Source organism: Hibiscus syriacus, unplaced genomic scaffold, assembly GCF_006381635.1.
Source record: "Hibiscus syriacus cultivar Baekdansim isolate YM2019G1 unplaced genomic scaffold, ASM638163v2 tig00021500_pilon, whole genome shotgun sequence".
Classification (NCBI taxonomy): domain Eukaryota; kingdom Viridiplantae; phylum Streptophyta; class Magnoliopsida; order Malvales; family Malvaceae; genus Hibiscus; species Hibiscus syriacus.
This window is the reverse complement of record NW_024062511.1, coordinates 37,752-57,352: the sequence shown is the minus strand read 5'-3', so window position 1 is coordinate 57,352 and position 19,601 is coordinate 37,752. Positions and strand designations below refer to the sequence as shown.

The 19,601-nt window shown below is 37.0% G+C and overlaps 1 pseudogene; it reads left to right on the top strand.

Annotated features, from left to right (window-relative positions):
- Positions 1-1,182: 1,182 nt before the first annotated feature.
- LOC120209981 lies at positions 1,183-18,697 on the top strand (annotated as a pseudogene).
- The last annotated feature ends 904 nt before the right edge of the window (positions 18,698-19,601 follow it).

The following is a 19,601-nucleotide window of genomic DNA, read 5'->3' as shown; positions in this document are numbered from 1 at the left end:
CTTATTTTTATTTTTTAATATTTGATGATTAAAATAATTAGGAAAGTACACAAATGGTCTTCTATGATGCTACTTTGTTGAGTCTCCGATTATTAAAAATCATAAAATAATCCCTCGACTATAAGGTATTATTTTGTTGAGTCCATTGACTATTAAAAGTTATAAAATGATCACCTGACTATTCATTATGTTCCGAACTTGTCATTTTCCGTTAAAAAATTGACGGCAGTCTAAGCTGGATGTTAAATTTACTGACTGAGATATGATAAAATTTGATCTCGTAATCTCAAACGACTATCATATCTTAATCAACATGTTAACATCCAGCTCAGACGACCGTTATTTTTTTTAACAAAAAAAGACAAGTTTAAGACATAAGGAATAGTCATATGACTATTTTATAACTTTTAATAGTTGAGTAGTTAACAAAGCAATATCATATAGTCGGTGAACATTTGTGTACTTTATCTATATAATTATTAAGCATGTACTTTTTTCTAAAAAGGACAAACTACATATTTAGTCACCAACTATTCATATCATTCCATTTTAATCACTAACTATTTTTTTAAAATCATACATAAATTTATGTATTAGTTTTATTTTGATTATCTATCGTTAAAAAATCGATATTGGTGCATAAGATAATGTCACATCATCATTGAAAAATTTTAAAAATTATTACAACAACAATTCTATTATTTTTTCAACTATGAGTCACCAAAACATAATTAAAAAAGTGTCAAATCAATAAATATTTTAAAAATTTGACATAAGTACATTATTAACATAAAACATTTATATGAAATGGACATGTATTTACTCTAAATTAAGGTCGAATCTACCACTGAACCAAAATATAAATTTATGGATGATTTTTTTAAAAATTGTTAAATAATTAAAATAAAATTACGAAAATAATTAGATGACTAAATATTTAATTTATCAAAAAGAATAACGTAGAGATTTACCAAATCCATGATGATGGAAGATGGTAAAACATTGGGCAAACAAAAGTCAAAAAGAAAATCTCGGAGGTCCCCAAGCACACACAGCACAGCAGACGTGTCCCAGTCTTCATTGTTCCTCTCCTTCTACCCGTATCACCTAATGGATCTCTACCTGTACGGCTATGATTCTTCCCCTCTTCTTATATAATTACTAGTTTCTCTCAGCTGGAAACAAAAGAGAGCAAGAAAGGAGAAGGATAGCGTTTGATCCACTTCATTTACTATTCATTCGTTCTTCATTTCTTTCCCCTTTGATCTCATCAATTTTCTACTTCTATTTTTCCCCCATTTTTAGATGATTGGGTTTTGTTGAGGAAGGGAGATCGGAGATGTTGTCGTTGCACAACGGAGTCGGGATCTCTAGGGCTTCCTCCTACAGAAGCGGCGTCGTCGATCGTACTGATGTTATCTATGACGGTTCCTCGGCGGTTTCCGGAAAAGCCGCCGTTTATGGGGCCAAACAGGAGCCTGCTTCTTCCCTTGGTATTGTGCCTCATAAAGGACATGATTCACTTGAAGGTTCGGCTTCTTCGTTGTTTTTATATCAGTATTCAGTATTTTCCCCTTCCCTTTTAAGAAACTGGCTTTTAAAATTCGTATATTAAGTTTCTGTTTAATTGCAAAATGTATTTTCAGTCAGGTTTGCCTTTTTTTGTTATAAAAAAATCGTCTTCCGATGCACATTTAAAAAAAATTAGGGTTTTTGTTGTATCATCATTATACATACATATATTGTAATTCTTCAAAATTAAAATAAAATTAATGACTTCAGGCCTTTTAGAAGATTTTATTGTATAATTTCTACCATAAGTTTTAATTGATGGAAATTTTGATCAGTATGATCGTTTTTTAACTGCTTGTGCGACTATTGATTTGGTCTCGGTGCAGTTAATGAAGATATGCAGTTGGCTCTAGCTCACCAATGGTACAAAACTGCAAACTTCAAACAATCATTGGATCATAGCAATGCTGTTTATGACCAAAACCCGCGTCGCACTGATAATCTACTTCTTTTGGGTGCTATTTATTATCAGGTTAAAAAAGTCGCTCTTTTGGTCTTTTTTATAGGATCCTGATTTTGTAGTATTATGATCCTATTGTCTATGGTTCAGTTGCATGATTATGACATGTGCATTGCCAAAAATGAAGAAGCCCTTCAAATTGGGCCTCGTTTTTCTGAGTGTTATGGAAACATGGAAAACGCTTGGAAGGTTCTCATTAATCTTTGCATCAATCTTTTACAATTTAAGTAAAGTTGAATTTTAGAAAGGGTTTTTGAAGAATTGATAACGGTGTATTTTTCCCCTAACATGTAGGAAAAAGGCGATATTGATGTTGCCATTCGGTACTACATGATTGCAATCGAGGTTTGTATATATGGTTGTATAACTTTATTTTTGTTACCCTCCATTGCTACTGAAATTTTTAGTTAGTTTCATGATCTTTGTTTGAACTTGTATTGGTGCAGCTTCGGCCTAACTTTGCTGATGCATGGTCAAATTTAGCAACTGCTTACATGCGAAAGAGAAGATTTAATGAGGCTGCACAGTGTTGCTGTCAGGCTCTGCAATTAAATCCTCATTTGGTATATTTTGATCTGGTTATATGTTATTTTAATCCGGTTAAATCATAAATGTTCTAATTTTCAAATTAACAGGAAGTTCTACATTTCAATTTATTTTTTTGGTTACTTCACTTTTATAACAACTAAAGCACATCACGTTTCAATAAGATTTTCTGACAAATGTTTTTTGATTGCTCTACAGGTTGATGCTCATAGTAACCTTGGAAATCTAATGAAGGCTCAAGGGCTGGTGCAAGAAGTAAGTGTCCAGGATTAAATGTTTCTACTGTTTGATATCCATCTACGGAAGTAGTAGAAGAAATTTGATTTCTTGGGCTGAATTATTAAACTGATGGATTCATGCTCTTGGCAACTCCAATGTTGAACATCTGCAATTTGAATTTTGGTTGGTTCTCATTCCATCCATCTTTCCTTCTTTAGGAGGAAGTGGTCTAATATCTTACACAGCATGAGTTTGTATGCTCATTGCTAGATTAACCTGTCCTAGATTCTTACCATCCTGCCAAAACAGAATGTTAGTGGAAATCATCCTTCCTAGATCTAGATTTTTCTACCGTGTCTTTATTAGGTAAGTTACTGATGGAAGTAATTCATGTGTGTGGAACTGTGTCGATATCGCAGTTCATGACAGATATCAAGTTATTTTCCACAGGCCAGGGGATCAGATGATGGTTGCTCTTGTTGTTACTTCCATCTTCAAAGACTCAAATTGTCAGAATCTAACATTTTGTGCAGGCATACAGTTGCTATCTTGAGGCTCTACGGATACAACCAACGTTTGCTATTGCATGGTCAAACCTTGCTGGTCTTTTCATGGATTCAGGTGACTTAAATCGAGCCCTTCAGTATTACAAGGTATGCTGAATCTTGTTTCCATCATCATTTCTTTTGATGTTTTTTTTTTCTTTTCCAAATGCCGTAATTTTCATTGTTTTGCTTGCACAACACATTTTTCATGTGCTGATTCTTTTTTTGACAAGTTATGTGAGATATAATCTACCTTCATCCGTGTTCTTGTCGTTTTCAATTCTAGAGATATTTTTATGCAGTTATATTGATTTATATTTGTAAATTTCAAATGGCAGGAAGCTGTTAAACACAAGCCAACATTTCTTGATGCCTATTAAATCTTGGGAACATTTATAAGGTAAGCCTTCTTGCATTGTGCTCTTAATGTCAGTTTGCTGCAAATAATTGGACCGGTGTTTCTGTATTGGAGCAAAACAATATATTCTTTTTTGTTTTTTCCAGGCTTTGGCAACGCCTCAGGAGGCTATTGTCTATTACCAGCAAGCTGTTCAAACTAGGCCAAACAATCCAATAGCTTTGGGTAAGTGCTGCTACACCACATGAATCCACTTTCTTTTCACTTTTTGAAGGTCAAAATCTTCAGATGAATTGAAATGGGCTGCTTGATTGCTCATATATACATATATATGTTTTTTTTCCTGCTGTTGTGTTTAGGTGAATGACTAAATAAGACTTGTTTTATTTTTCTTTGAAGCTATGATTTGTTTTCTGCAGTAGTTTCTCCTCTCATCTTTTAATTCCTTGTTTTGTAACAACCTGAAAAATGGAAAAAAATATATAATTGTAATTTGAGGTTTTAATTAAGTTAATTGGTGAAATTTGAGGATTTAATTGGAAGTTTTAAAACTTGTAGCCTATTTTAAAAAGTGGAGGAAATTCAGTGACCAATCACTGAATATTTTCAAGGAGTGTCGGCAGATTTTTTTTTCTTATATGCGTGCAAATTGATTCTGGTTTCATACCAGAACAATTTGCTAAGTTTTTACCCCTACGCATCTCAACTTCCAACCTTGATTCCGACGCCGTTCGACTTTCGATTGTCGTTTTGAAAATATCATCGTGATTATCATCGAGCGAGGAACAAACCCTTCAAATTAATTGAAGCGAAACGCTGCCAAACGTCGTGAATTTTAAGTCAAAGTCTCAACGTTTTTTTTAGCTCAATCGCTGAGAAAATCTTAAATTCATCGCCGATCGTTGCTCCATTTACGACACCTCCCGTACTATCGAGTTCCTTGTGCCGTTCCGAGTCCGCCGGTCCTATCCTCGGTCTCCATCGACGGCGACGCGTGGGGAGGTGAAGTGGTTAAAGTTTTCGATTTGATGAAATCAAGCTCTCCGCCGTTCAAAAATTTGAACCGATCTTTGTAAGTATCTCGAAATCGCTCAAAAAATTTATAGAAATTTTTCCGTAAATTTTACGCAGCCAGAAGACACCCCTACGCGCCGCCACTGCTCGTGGGGAAGGTCGAAATGACCGGCTTAACCGGTTACGACCCGACCCATTGACCGACCCGACCCGACCCGTTGACTCGACCCGTTGACCGTTGACCGTTGACCGGGTGACATTTTAGGAATTAATTCGAAATGGGTGCTATTGTGGGAATTTAATTCGAAAAAGGTGCTATTTTAGTAATTATTTTAAAAATGATGCTATTTTTGTAAAATGGTTGACAGTTTGATGAGCTCCTTTGACCAGAAATTTGATCGTCTTTGACCGGCCATTAAACAACCGTTAATCTTTTCCGAGAATACCTATCCTGAAATTTTTCGACGTCCCAAATCCGTTTTTGGGGTCGGTTTCACAAAATTCAAACCCGAAAGTCTCTGAATCGTCAGTCAAACCCATTGACTTTGATTTTAACCAAGAATTCAAATTTTCGGAAAGTCATACTTTATGTTTTTTAACGTCCTGAATCTGATTCCGAAGTCCGTTTTGCCAAATTCTGACCCGAAATTCTTGAATCGAGCTTGTAAACCCAAAAGGCTTAATATTTTAATATTTTGAGTATTTAATTGAGATTTGGTTAAGGAATTGATTCAATAAAAATATTTTATGAAAGTATTCGTGTTTCACCTGAGCAAGGATCATTTAGTTCCGGTGTTGTCCGTTCGTTAGATCAGCCTAAAACGTGTACTACGAGAATTACCCGTAGGTTTTCGTATATTATTTAAATATTATTTATATTATTTATATTAGGTTTCCAATAAAGATTTTTCCAATTCGTAGGATCTAGTGCTGCAGCAGAGCGTGATCGACAAAACCAGAAATAGGCTTCCTTATCTGATTTCTCAGACTGTTACAGGTGTGTTTCCTGATAGTGTTATATTATTGTTTTAAAGTATATAAATATCTGAATATTGTGTATCTGATTTCTGATTTACTGTATATTTCTGATATGATTTCTGGTTACGGTATTTTATACCGTTTTTTGAATACTGATTACCCAACATCTGAAGTACCATACATTACTGGTTTGATTTTTGTATTTCTGTTTATGGTTTTCAAGCTTGAAACATTCTTATGCTTTTAAAAAATTATTCATTGTTTTACGCCCATACATTCATGTTCATTACTATCATTGTGGGGAATATTATTGGAGGAAGATTATCTGCAGGCTCCTCGGCTGTGTGCTCAGGGTCTTACTAGTTGTGCGGGGTGTATGGTTCTGGGAACCTACACAAACAGATTGTGAAAGGATGAGAGTAGTGTTCATGTTTTCAAAACATATTTCATAAATAAATTTTATTAAAATATTTTGTTAATATGTGTTTTTTATACACTGTATGGAGCACACTGAGCTTTTTAGCTCATTTTGTAATTTTTATCTTTTTCAGATAACAGCAGACCTTAAGTTAGTAGCTTTGGCATCAAGGGAGATCAATTACTTATTTTGTACGAACATATATCTCTACATGTTTTCCGTTGTATCTGGTAACATGTATTTGCTATCGTTTTGGGCATATTTGTATTATTAAAATTTTGGTTTGTATTAATATAATGTATTGTAAGATAAAAAAAAACCTCTAAATGAGATATGTGATCACTTAAGTTTGAGTCTAACTTACAGACCGGGTCTGGGGGGCTACATTTGGTGGTATCAGAGCTTTCGGTTTTAAACACTCGGACTGTATATGGGTCCTAAACTTTAGATTTTTAAGAATTTTTTTTTTAAAAAAAATGTCACCTTATGTTATGATTTAAAGTTTTCTCGAGATCCCTGATGCTAATCTGACATATGTTTCAAATTCTTTCTGTAGAGCTTTATAGATCCAACGATGAATGCTGTTAGAGGTCGTAGGACAGGACGTGGACGTGGTCGAGGGCGAGTTGCTCGACCTTCTGTTAAGATCGACAATTCGATGTCACCACGTGATCCACCTGTTCCGCAAGTAGATCCGACTCTTTCTCATGATCAGTTTACTCCCTATGAGAGACTCTCCCGTCACTGAAGATGAGGATACTGAGATGAATGAAGACGCCATTAATAGAGCTATCTTCCTCATGTTTCAGAGAGTTACTAGAGCCCCTAGTAACATGACTGCAGTGGAGATTTCAAATTCTCTGGTTGCTGCTGGTGTAGTTTCATTTGAGGGTATTAATGGTGGACCCCCGACAGATGCTGTGTATTGGCAGGAGGACACAGAGAGGATTATGGATGAGATGGACCTCAGACCTGAGCAGAAGTTGAAGGATGCCCTAACTATGTTGAAGAAAGAGAGCTTCAGATGGTGACAATCAATTTCTGGTAGTATTCCGAGGAACCAGTTAACATGGGATCTTTTTAAGACTCGCTTCCGGAGTCGCTACATCGGAGAGAGATATTTGCAGAAGCGACGTCAGAAGTTTCAGGATCTGGAAAAGGGTAATATGTCTGTTATGGACTACGAGATTGAGTTCATCCGATTAAGCCATTATGTTCCTGGACTTGTTGGCACAGAGACAGATAAATGCTTGAGATTCAAAAATGGACTCCGGTATGAGATCAGGAGTCGAGTCGCTACCCACCGGGAGAGGAATTTTGATGCATTGGTTGAAATAGCCACGACTGTTAAGGAAATAAAGCGATTGGGTATGGAGCACAAGAGAGATAGTGATCGAGCCCAAAATCGATTCAAGAGGCCTTCTGGTTCTGTTGATTCTTCTACACACCCTAGCAAGAGAGGCAGGGGCGAGTCATTTCGGAGAGGCGGTGCGAGTGTCAGACCTGTTGCATCTGATTCTTCAACTTTTCAGCCTTCTAGACATGGTGGATCTTCTGGGTCGTAATCTTTGCAGTCATGTAATTATTGTGGGAAACCTCATTATGGGGAATGCATGAAGAAATTGGGAACATGTTTTAGATGTGGTTCAGGTGACCATATTGTAAAAGATTGTTTAGAGTTAACTCCTTCAGTTCAGACACCAGCTCGTACTCCCGCTAGTTTTCATAGTACAGTCTAAACTCCAGCAGGGGGCCGTGCTCAAGAGAGAGTACCTGGATCAGCAAGTAGAGGCCGAGCATCTCAGAGCAGGGATCCAGTCAGATCTGAGGCTAGACAACCTGCATTGGTTTACACTGTTAGACTTCGACAGGATCGCGATGGGCCTAATGTGATTTCAGGTATTGTTACTATTCATTCAGTTCTCTACTTTTCATTGTTTGATAGTGGTTCTACCAATTCCTATGTATCGTATTCTGTTTCTGAGGGTTTAAATATTCCTGTTGAGAATACTGAGCATTGGGTGATAGTTCAAAGTCCCTTAGGCAAGACCATTGTGTTAGATCGTATTTATAGAGAGTGCCCTATTGGGATCAATGTAGAGTTTTTTCTGGTCGACCTGATGGAGTTACCTTTGGAAGAGTTTGATTTGATTCTCGGCGTAGATTGGTTGGACAAACATCGAGTAAATATTGATTTTGAGACTAAGAGAGCTGTTCTGAAGACCCCAGATAATCGAAAGATTGTAATGATTGGGAAACGCCGTGGATTTCTAACGAATGTTGTGTCTGTTTTGATAGCTGAGAAGATGATCAGGAAAGGTCCGAGGCGTTTGGATACTAGGAGTTCTCAGTATGATATTGAAAGTATCCGGATTGTCAAGGAATTTTTCGATGTTTTTCCCGAGGAGTTGCCTGGATTACCTCCGGATAGAGAAGTTGAGTTTGAGATTAAAATCTATTCTGGTTCCACTCCAGTTTCAATGGCTCCTTATCGTATGGCCCCAAAAAAACTTAAAGAACTGAAAGTCCAACTCCAAGAGTTGTTGGACAGGGGATTTATCCGACCCAGTGTATCCCTGTGGGGAGCCCAAATTCTCTTTGTCAAGAAGAAAGATGGGACATTGAGACTTTGTATCGATTATAAGAAACTGAACAAGCTCACTGTTAAAAACAAATATCCTTTGCCCAGAATCGATGATTTATTTGACCAATTTCAAGGGGCTTCTATCTTCTCAAAAATAGACTTGAGGTCTGGGTATTATCAACTCAAGGTGAAAGATTCAGATATTCCGACGACTGCTTTTTGTACTCGATATAGGCATTATGAATTTTTAGTGATTTCGTTTAGGTTAATAAATGCCCCTACTGCATTTATGGATCTGATGCATAGGGTGTTTCGACCTTATTTGAACCAGTTTGTTGTTGTGTTCATTGATGACATACTGGTGTATTCTAGAAGTGAAGAAGAACATGAGGAGCATTTAAAGATTGTTTTACAGACTCTAAGGGAGAATGAGCTATACGCTAAGTTGAGCAAGTGTGAGTTTTGGCTCAGCGAAGTGATTTTTCTTGGACATATCATTTCTGCTGATGGTATTCGGGTGGATCCAAGCAAAGTGGAGGCTATTCTGAACTGGAAGCAACCCAGGAACGTTTCTGAGATTCGTAGTTTCTTGGGCTTAGCTGGTTACTACCGTCGTTTCGTTGAGGGGTTCTCCCTTATTGCAGCTCCTCTAACGAAACTATCGAGGAAAGATGTTTCATTTGTCTGGTCTAAGAACCAACAAGCTAGCTTTGAGAAACTGAAAACTGTTCTAACTCAAGCCCCAGTACTGATTCAGCCTGAATCTGGGAAGGATTTTTCTGTCTACAGTGATGCTTCTCACTCTGGATTGCTGAGTTTTGATGAAAGATAGGAAGGTTGTCGCTTATGCTTCGCGTCAATTAAAGCCGCATGAGCGTAACTATCCTATTCACGATCTAGAGTTAGCTGCCGTAGTTTTTGCTTTAAAGATCTGGAGACACTAACTATACGGAGAAAAGTGTTATATTTATACTGATCATAAGAGTCTGAAATATCTGCTTACTCAGAAAGAATTGAATTTAAGACGGCGTCGCTGGTTGGAGCTTCTAAAGGACTACGATTTGGAGATAGAATATCATCCAGGGAAAGTTAATGTAGTGGAAGACGCCTTGAGCCGTAAGGCGATATCAGATCTCAGAGCCTTATTCGCCAACTTGAGTTTATTTGATGATAATAGTTTGTTAGCAAAGTTGCAGGTTAAGCCTACTTTAGCCGAGGAGATTAAGACCAAACAACTTCTGGATAGCTTATTGCTTTCCATTATTGAGCAAGTTAAACAAGGATCGAGTTTAGAGTATACTATGGATCAGGATGGTATTTTGTAATTTCATGGTCGTTACTGCGTACCTAAAGATGATGATTTGAGGCGAGTTATTCTTCAGGAGGCTCATAGTAGTCCTTATGTTATGCATTCTGGCGGGGATAAAATGTATAATAATCTCAAAGAGCGCTACTTCTGGACTGGTATGAAAAAGAATATTTCAGATTTTGTGGCGAGGTGTTTGACTTGTCAGCAGGTTAAGGCAGAACACCAACATCCATCTGGATTATTGCAGTCAATTAAGATTCATGAGTGGAAATGGGAACGCATTACAATGGATTTCGTTACTGGTCTTCCTCTGACTCATTCTAAGAAGGATTCTATTTGGGTGATTGTTGATCGACTCACCAAGTCAGCGCACTTTATTCCTATCCGGATTATTTATTCTTTGGACAAACTGGTTAAGTTGTACATTTCTGAGATCGTTAGACTTTATGGTGTTCCGTTGTCTATCATATCTGGTCGAGATCCGAGGTTCACATCCAGGTTCTAGAAGGCTTTGCACGAGGCTTTGGGTACTTGTTTGAATTTCAGTACATCTTTTCATCTGACAGTCTGAGCTAGTAATTCAGGTGTTGGAGGATATGTTACGGAGTTGTGTGATTGATTTTCATGGTAGTTGGGAAGATTTCTTGCTATTAGCTGAGTTTGCTTACAATAATAGTTACCAGACAAGTATTCGCATGGCACTGTACGAGGCTCTGTTTGGACGTAGATGTTGTACTCCTATATGTTGGACAGAGTTGCATGATAGAAAAACTTTGGGACAAGACTTGATTCGAGAGACTGAAGATACTGTCAGATTGATCCGTGATCGCTTAAAAGAGGCATTTGATAGGCAGAAATCATACGCAGATAACCAACGTAAGGATATCGAGTTTGAGGTTGGAGATCAGGTTTTTCTCAAGGTATCTCCATAGAAGAAGGTATTGAGATTTGGACGTAAGGGTAAACTGAGTCCGCGATTTATTGGGCCGTATCGTATTTTGAAGAAAGTTGGACTTGTTGCTTATCAGCTTGAGTTGCCTCCCCAGCTCAGTCGTATTCATGATATTTTTCATGTGTCTATGTTGAGGCAATATCGTCCAGACCAGGATCACATAATTCAGGTTGACGAGGTAGAACTGAGATCTGATTTGTCATATAAAGAGCTTGTTCAGGTTTTAAAGAGGGAGGAACGAGTTCTTCGGAATAGGCGTATTCCAATGGTCAAAGTTCAATGGAGTAATCGTAGCCCCTCAGAAGCTACTTGGGAGACGTTGGAGTCAATGGAGTTTCAATTTCCGCATCTATTTTCATAAGCTAAATTTCGAGGACGAAATTTCTTGTAGAGGGGTAGAATTGTAACAACCCGGAAAATGGAAAAAAATATATAATTGTAATTTGAGGTTTTAATTAAGTTAATTGGTGAAATTTGAGGATTTAATTGGAAGTTTTAAAACTTGTAGCCTATTTTAAAAAGTGGAGGAAATTCAATGACCAATCACTGAATATTTCCAAGGAGTGTCGGCAGATTTTTTTTCTTATATGCGTGCAAATTGATTCTGGTTTCATAACAGAACAATTTGTTAAGTTTTTACCCCACGCATCTCAACTTCCAACCTCGATTCCGACGCCGTTCGACTTCCGATCGTCGTTTTAAAAATACCATCGTGATCATCATCGAGCGAGGAACAAACCCTTCAAATTAATTGAAGCGAAACGCTGCCAAACGTCGTGAATTTTAAGTCAAAAGCTCGACCTTTTTTTTAGCTCAATCGTCGAGAAAATCTTAAATTCATCGCCGATCGTTGCTCCATTTACGACACCTCCCGCACCATCGTGTTCCTTGTGCCGTTTCGAGTCCGCCGGTGCTATCCTCGGTCTCCGTCGACGGCGGCGCGTGGGGAGGTGAAGTGGTCAAAGTTTCCGATTTGATGAAATCGAGCTCTCCGCCGTTCAAAAATTTGAACCGATCTTTGTAAGTATCTCGAAATCGCTCAAAATAATTTATAGAAATTTTTTCGTGAATTTTACGCAGCCAGAAGACACTCCACGTTTTGCCACTGCGCGTGGGGAAGATCAAAATGACTGGTTTAATCGGTTTTTAACCGGTTACAACCTGACCCGTTGACCGACCCGACCCGTTAACCCGACCCGTTTACCGTTTACCGTTGACCGGGTGACATTTTGGGAATTAATATGAAATGGGTGCTATTGTGGGAATTTAATTCGAACAATGTGCTATTTTAGTAATTATTTTAAAAAGGGTGCTATTTCTATAAAATGGTTGACAGTTTGTTGACCTCCTTTGACCAGAACTTTGACCGGCCATTAAACAATCGTTAATCTTTTCCGAGAATACCTATCCTGACGTTTTTCGACGTCCCAAATCTATTTTTGGGGTCGGTTTCACAAAATTCAAATCCGAAAGTCTCTGAATCGTCAGTCAAATCCGTTGACTTTGATTTTAACCAAGAATTCAAATTTTCAGAAAGTCATACTTTATGTTTTTCGACGTCTTGAATCTGATTCCGAAGTCCGTTTTGCCAAATTCTGATCCGAAATTCTCGAATCGAGCTTGTAAACCCAAAAGGCTTAATATTTTAATATTTTGATTATTTAATTGAGATTTGGTTAAGGAATTGATTCAATAAAAATATTTTATGAAATTACTCGTGTTTCACCTGAGCAAGGATCATTTAGGTCCGGTGTTGTCCGTTCGTTAGATCAGCCTGAACCGCGTACTACGAGAATTACCCGTAGGTTTTCGTATATTATTTAAATAATATTTAGATTATTTATATTAGGTTTCCAATAAAGAGGATCTTGTGCTGCAGCAGAGCGTGATCAACAAAACCAGTAATAGGCTTCCCTATCTGATTTCTCAGACTGTTACAGGTGTGTTTCCTGATAGTGTTATATTATTGTTTTAAAGTATATAAATATCTGAATACTGTGTATCTGATTTCTGATTTACTGTATATTTTTGATATGATTTCTGGTTACGGTATTTTATACCGTTTTCTGAATACTGATTACCCAACATCTGAATTACCATACATTATTGGTTTGATTTTTGATTTCTATATTTCTGTTTATGGTTTTCAAGCTTGAAACATTCTTATGTTTTTAAAGAATTATTCATTGTTTTACGCGCATACATTCATGTTCATTACTATCATTGGGGGAATATTATTGGAGGAAGATTATCTGCAGGCTCCTCGGCTGTGTGCTCAGGGCCTTACTGGTTGTGCGGGGTGTATGGTTCTGGGGAACCTACACAAACAGATTGTGAAAGGATGGGGGTAGTGTTCATGTTTTCAAAACATATTTCATAAACAAATTTTATTAAAATATTTTGTTAATATGTTTTTTATACACTGTATGGAGCACACTGAGCTTTTTAGCTCATTTTGTAATTTTTATCTTTTTCAGATAACAGCAGACCGTAAGCTAGCAGATTTGGCATCAAGGGAGATCAACTACTTATTTTGTACGAACATATATCTCTACATGTTTTCCGTTGTATCTGGTGACATGTATTTGCTATCGTTTTGGATATATCTGTATTATTAAAATTTTGGTTTGTATTAATATAATGTATTGTAAGATAAAAAAAAAAACCTCTGAATGAGATATGTGACCACTTAGGTTTGGATCTAACTTACAGACCGGGTTTGGGGGATACATGTTTTATCTTCCTTACATATTAATCTCAAAGTCACTGCATGTATAAAGGTTTGGGTGCCAGCCAACGTTGATAAAGTGTGATATATAGGCCTTACCGTGACCCAACAGCTGTGTATGTGTTTTTATGCTTAGGGATATCCGGAACTTTAAAGATATTCTAAATTTATGTTATTGCGGTACCAAGTTTTGTGACTCCATGGTGCAGGGAATCTGGCTAGTACATACTATGAGCGAGGACAGCTGGATTTGGCAATCCTCCATTATAAGCAAGCTATTGCCTATGATCAAAGATTTGTGGAAGCTTACAACAATTTGGTTGGTTTTCTAAATTTGTGTCAGATCATAGACATTCCTATACAGTTTTTGTTTGCTAACTTGGATTTGCTTTTAATTGTTGTCTTGAAGGGAAATGCATTGAAAGATGTGGGTCGTGTTGATGAGGCAATTCAATGCTATAATGTAGGTTTTCTTCTGGTTGTCTTAAGTTTTATTTTCTCATTTACTGTTATTGATCTTTTGAACTTATCATTTCTCTTCACTGGCGAAGCAATGTCTCACATTACAACCCAACCATCCACAAGCTCTTACCAACCTTGGGAACATAAATATGGAATGGTATGATATCCCTGAAGATTAAAATTTAATTTGTGATGAATTTTTAGTGAATGATATTCTGACCATTTTTTTTTTGGAATTCTCAGGAACATGTTTGCTGCAGCTGCTTCTTACTACAAGGCTACATTGGCTGTCACAACAGGGTTATCTGCTCCATTCAGTAACCTTGCAGTAATCTATAAGCAACAGGTTGTTTTATGGTGTTTGATTTCTGTTTTTTTTTCTTCTGATACTAAATGGGTGTTAAGTGCCCTCTCTTTTGCCCCTATATTTATGGTTATTTATTTATTTATTTATACCATAGGGGAATTACATGGAAGCTATATCTTGTTACAATGAGGTTTTGCGGATTGATCCAGTGGCAGCTGATGGACTTGTAAATAGGGGTAATACTTACAAGGAGATTGGTAGTGTGAGTGAAGCAATTCAAGATTATATTTGTGCTATTAATATTCAGCCAAATATGGCTGAGGCCCATGCAAATCTGGCTTCTGCTTATAAGGATAGGTAATTTTCTTGGTTTCCATAATTTCTTGTAGTCGTAACATTCCTTGGCACCCTTTTTTGTCAAAAGGTTTTGCAAGGATCAGTGGCATCTTTTTTTGGGGTACTTCGGAAAAAAGAGGAGTTTGTTTCCCTAAATTGAAATGGTGTTCCATTTTGGAATTATTTTCTGAGCTAATAGCAGTATCTTTGAGCTTTCTGACCCCTGCTCTTTGCTAATGAACAATGATGCCTTGCTGGTTTACTTTCATATTCTTTGTTTTGTGTAGATTTTTGTCATTTTAATTTTTTGCATTCCCTGCACTAAGTGTTAAAATATTAAATAGTAACTCCTAAAATATATTTCTTCAATCTTTTATTGATCAACCATATTAGCTCAAAATACAAGAACATCGGTTGGTTTTCATCCAAAATGAGGAAAAATGAATTAGATGCCTACTCTTGTCAATGTAAATTTTATGATGTATTTGAGATTCTTTCTTTTTTTTTTGGGGGTGGGGGGGTGAAGGAAAGGCCTTTTTACTAGCAATTTGGTGATTCTTGAGTTGTTTTTTTTCTTGTGAATTTTATTTCAGTGGGCGTCCAGAGGCTACTGTCACAAGCTATAAGCAGGCCTTGCTTCTACGGCCAGAGTTTCCTGAAGCTACTTGTAACCGTCTACATACGTTACAGGTATTATGGCTTGAATTTTGATGCACTATGGAATTCATATCTGGGCAAAAGCTACATTCAGATGTATTTCTTGGATGTGCCGATTTCTTTCTTGGCGTTCAACCTTTCAATGTGATCATATTCTTACCGTTTACTCCTAGCTCTTAGAGTCGATCACTTATTGAGTGAACTGAGGCCAAGATTATTGCAGTTTTCTTCGTTGATTATCTTTTGGGATTTATTTCCAGGGAACTTGGTCTTACTGATGAACTGGCTTTTTGTAGAGAAACATACTGAATTGGGATTAACTGATCTAATTTGATTTTATATTTTCAGTGTTTGTGCAGCTGGGAGGATCGTGATAAAATGTTTACAGAAGTTGAGGGCATTATCCGAAGGCAGATTAATGTGAGTATTGATATGCATCTTATTTCATTTCTATCCTGTATTGTTTCCCAATGCAATTAACTACAAAAATCCCTTTATCTCAGATGTCTGTTCTTCCAAGTGTGCAACCTTTCCATGCTATTGCATATCCCATTGATCCGATGCTTGCACTCGCCTTATGTAATTTTTCTGTGGCGAACTAGAGTTTTTTAGTAACATTTCTTACCTTGCAGCCGTAAATATGCTGCTCATTCCTCCTTGGTTGCATCTCGTGTTGATCTTCCTCCTTTTAACCATCCTGTTCCAATTCCTATTAAGCGTGATGATGGAAATCAGAGGCTCAAAGTTGGTTATGTGAGCAGTGACTTTGGCAATCACCCCCTGTCACACCTGATGGGATCAGTATTTGGCATGCATAATAGAGAGAATGTAGAGGCTGTTCTCTTTACTTATTTTAGGGGTTAATTTTATTATGCTAGAAGTTTCTGGCCATGATTAACATGATGTTTGCAGGTATTTTGCTATGCCTTGAGTCAAAATGATGGCACTGGATGGAGACAGCATATCCGGTCTGAAACTGAGCATTTTATAGATGTCTCTGCCATGACATCAGATGTGATTGCCAAAATGATTAACAATGACGGAATACAGATTCTTATCAACTTGAATGGTTATACAAAGGTTGATTTGATTAATTTTCTAGATCTTAGAGGAACCAAATTTTGTTTTCAGTGGCTGGCTATATCGAGTAATGTGATACTATGATATGATAATTAAAAATGAATCCAAGTTCATTTCTTTAATTTTTTTGGCTTGTCTTATTAATAACACAAGGTGCCAAAAAGTTTTATATTTTTACATTTCTGAATTATCAACTTTATGAAATCCTGATATGAGATAATTTCTGCTCAATAATACAAGGGTGTGAGGAATGAGATTTTCGCCATGCAACCAGCACCTATACAGGTTTCTTATATGGGATTCCCTGGGACTACTGGTGCAGATTACATTGATTACTTGGTCACTGATGAGGTAATAATTGATGCTCGAGGTGAAGTTAACCTACAATTATGTATATGTTCTTGAACTAAACTGCTATTTATTTGCTTTCAGTTCGTCTCACCTTTGCGCTATGCACATATTTATTCTGAGAAACTTGTCCATCTCCCTCATTGCTACTTTGTGAATGATTATAAGCAGGTGATTTTTTTTTCTTTAGTAAAGTATAACAGAATTTATTTATTTGGCAGTAGACTCTTATAACAGTAAAGACCTGATTCTATAACTTTTATTGCTTTCAGAAAAATCGTGATGTGTTGGATCCAAATTGTCAGCACAAGCGATCTGATTATGGCCTTCCTGAAGATAAATTTATTTTTGCATGTTTCAACCAATTGTATAAAATGGATCCTGAAATCTTTAATACTTGGTAATATGCGGATAATCCCCGAGTTCAGTGAATGTAATTTCCATATTTTTTCATTGAACTTACATGCTTCTTTTTCCACTCAGGTGTAATATTCTTAAGCGTGTACCAAATAGTGCCCTTTGGCTCCTCAGATTCCCAGCTGCTGGAGAAATGAGGCTGCGAGCATGTAGTTTCTGCATTTTTGTTTTCTTTTCTGAACTAAGCCTTCAAAATATTGCCTTTGTTATATATTTCATATTTCTTTTATTGATGTTGATCTTTTCAGATGCTGTTGCTCAAGGGGTGCGGCCAGAGCAAATAATTTTCACTGATGTTGCAATGAAACATGAACATATCAGGCGCAGTGCTTTAGCTGATCTCTGTCTTGACACGTAAGTATTGTCTTCCCTTCTCTCTTTCATTAACAATATTTATTTTATGTGCAGCTCCGTAATGATGGTTGCATTACTCTTTTCTTTATAGCCCTTTATGCAATTCACATTCTACTGGCACGGATGTGTTATGGGCTGGTCTACCTATGGTGACACTACCTCTTGAGAAAATGGCTGCAAGGGTTGCTGGTTCACTTTGTCTAGCAACTGGCTTGGGGGAGGAGATGATTGTGAACAGGTAGCTGTTTAACGTTGTTCTTGGCGATTACTGGCACGGATGTGTTATGGGTTGGTCTACCTATGGTGACACTACCTCTTGAGAAAATGGCTGCAAGGGTTGCTGGTTCACTTTGTCTAGCAACTGGCTTGGGGGAGGAGATGATTGTGAACAGGTAGGTGTTTAACGTTGTCCTTGGCGATTATGTAAATATTATTGGTATATGCATGCAGCAATATTATGTTCAGTCATGGTCAAGTTGGCATTTCTAATAGTTCTTTTAATCAATTTATGTTATTGAAATTTCTTCCTGCTTTTTACAGTATGAAGGAATACGAAGAAAGGGCCGTCACATTGGCATTAAATAGACAGAAGCTTCAGACTCTTACCATTAAACTCAAGGTAGCTCGTTTAACATGCCCTCTTTTGACACAGCACGCTGGGTAAAGCTTAATTAACACCGCTGGTTATTATGTTTTGCGTTATCTGTCAGTATAAATGCTTGACAATTTGAGTTATAAACCATGGCAGGTGCGGAATCTGGATAGGTCTTACTTCAAAATGTGGAATCTGTATTGCTCGGGGCGGCAGCCCCAACACTTCAAAGTCACTGAAAATGACTTCGATTTCCCTTATGATAGATAGGAACAAACGGGGATTGTAGATAAAGAATCAAAAGGATATATATATATATAGAACAAAAAAGGTCCTACCTAGGACAAAAGATTGTTTAGAGTTCATTAATCACAATGGAAATGAGATATATGTTTGTGATATTTATAATTTTTGTAGCTTGCCATATGATTTTACTGAGATAAGTTCCGGGTTCTATCATACATTTTATTTACTTGATTATTTATGCCCGTTTGAAACTGAGATTGGGAAAAAAAAAAGTCAGAAATGGCAACCAACAATAGCGTTCCAAAAGACCACGTCGTCTTCTTGATTCATTTAGCTTTGTGTTTAAAAAATCGTTGCTTAAGCGCGATTAAAGCGCTAAGCGACTCGAGCGAGGCTCTTGGCGTTTCAGCATAACAAAAGCACTACGAATTCATTAAGCGGTAGTAATCGGCGTTTAATCGCAAGTTTAAAAGATACAATTTTGGGTTTTAATAGATATGATTTTTGGGTTTGTTTAGGGTTTAGTGGGCTATTAGATTATCAGGCTTAGATCGGCTATTAGTTTAGGCGGGCTAGGGTAAAAAGTGCGATTGAAATAGGCGGTAATTGAAGAATTTATAGAGAACGATTGAGGTTGAGCGGTAAAAAATTCACATAGAGCAATCATCTTCCACGCATGTCGCCTCTGGCCTTACGCTTACGACTCCTGACTCACGACTCAAGTTTTGATCATCATTTTCCTCTTATCTCACTCGAGTCATGTTGCTGCTACAAGTTGTGAGAGAAACTGGAGTGTATTTCAACAAGTTATTTTTACATGGTTTTTTCTTAATAATATTGTTGGAAATTTTATATATATATGCATAATGTTGCTAACATCCAGTTTTGGTTTTTTTCTTGTAGCTTCACAGTAAGAAACGAAATAGATTCACACAATTTAGATTGAATGATATGGTGTTTGTGAAATTCAATCGTGCCTTGGAGCGCCGAGCTAAAAGTAAGGAGATCGATCCCATTCTTTTGCAAGATATTGATGAGAGCAATGAGTGGTTCATGGGAAGAATGGAAGTTGATGATGAGACGATGTTTGTTGGTGAGGATTTGACATGGAGTGATGTT